Source organism: Brassica oleracea, chromosome C9, assembly GCF_000695525.1.
Source record: "Brassica oleracea var. oleracea cultivar TO1000 chromosome C9, BOL, whole genome shotgun sequence".
NCBI classification, from domain to species: Eukaryota; Viridiplantae; Streptophyta; class Magnoliopsida; order Brassicales; family Brassicaceae; genus Brassica; species Brassica oleracea.
The window spans coordinates 23,800,058-23,801,897 of NC_027756.1; positions in this window are offsets into that span (position 1 = coordinate 23,800,058).

The window sequence follows — 1,840 nt, forward strand, 5'->3', positions numbered from 1 at the left end:
AGCTCAAGCTATTCCCTTTCTCTTTGGGGGATAAGGCACGTCAGTGGGAGAAGTCTCTACCCAGCGACTCTATAACCACCTGGGATGACTGCAAGAAAGCATTCTTGGAGAAGTTCTTCTCTACTTCAAAAACTGCTAATCTGAGAAATGAGATCTCCAGCTTTCAACAGAAGAGCTTGGAAGGATTCAGTGAAGCCTGGGAGATATTCAAGGGCTACCAAGCTCAATGCCCTCACCATGGTTTCTCTAAGGAAAGCCTGTTGAGCACATTCTACAGGGGAGCTCTTCCTAAGTACAGAGCCAGATTGGATACAGCTAGCAATAGGTTCTTCTTGGGAAGAACTGAGGAAGATGCAGAGGAGCTGGTTGACAACATGGTGAAGAGTGATGCAGTCTACAGTGCAGACCACGACAGAGGCAGTAGGGGTGATGATAAGCAGACGAGGAAAGAGATCAAAGCTTTGGAAGACAAGATCGACCTACTCATTGCTGAAGAAGCCACCCAAGAGCAGCTGAAGTTTGTTGGTAACTCCAAGCAGGATGATCCACCTGCGGTCAATGAGGTTGAGGGTTTGGAAGGTCAAGAGGAGTTGTGTTTCATTAACAACAATGGTAGCTGGTACAAAAAAGAACTCAACTTTCAATACAACAACTACCAACAGAAATCCTACCCCAACAACCAACAAAGTGGTTATCCGCCTAGAAACAACCAGCAAGGCAGCTATCAGCCTCACCAAAACCCCTCGTCTGGTTCCTCTTCTCCTCAAGAGAGCAACACTGATACCTTACTGAAACAAATCTTGGAGTCTCAGATTAGAAGTGAGAAGCATGTTGGTTATGAGTTGAAGAACCTTCATTCCAAGATTGATGGGAGCTACAATGAGTTCAACAACAAATTCTCACATCTTGCTTCTACGGTCAAGAATCTAGAGAATCAGTTTGCTTCCATGAACACTCACCAGAATCACCAGCAAGGATCTCTACCTGGAAAATCTGACCAAAACCCCACGGAGGCAAAAGCTATCACCCTTAGGAGTGGTAAGCAGTTACCTCCTACAACCCTCACAAGGGATGCTGAGAAACTAGGTGAGGAGGTGGCCATCAACTTAGATGATGAAAGCTGAGAAACGAGGTGAGGGGGTTGCCATCAACATAGATGATGAAGTGGTGATTGTTGATGAGAAAACCAATGCTGAAATCTTGGAGAAGATTGTGGAAGCAAAAGGTAAAGGAAGGGTTGGGGAAGAGAAGAAAACAGTGAAAGATGGTGAAGTTGTTGCTCCTGCAAGTGAGAATTCTTTTGTCCCTCCTTCCTATGAACCCAAACTTCTATTTCCTGGTAGATTCAAGAGGCAGTTGCTAGAGAAATACAAAGCTCTGTTTGAGAAGCAAATGAGTGAAGCTCAGGTTGCAATGCCCATCATCGATGCTTTCATGTTGATTCCTCAATACAACAAGTTCCTGAAAGATGTTGTAGCTGCAAAGAAGAAGGAAATGGAAAGCATGATGATTCTTACCCATGAGTGCAGTGCTATCATCCAGAGGCTTGATGTTCCAGAGAAGTTAGAGGATCCAGGATGCTTCACACTACCTTGTGCTCTTGGACCTATGGTATTTGAGAAATGTCTCTGCGATTTGGGATCTAGTGTCAGCGTGATGCCTTTGTCTGTTGCAAAGAAGCTTGGATTCACTCTGTACAAGAAGTGTAGACTCTCTCTGGTGTTAGATGATCGTTCAGTGAAGTACCATGTGGGCATCTTAGAGGACCTCCCTGTGAAGATTGGAAGGTATGAGATACCTACAGATTTTGTGGTGCTTGAGATGGGTGAGGAGGCTCAAG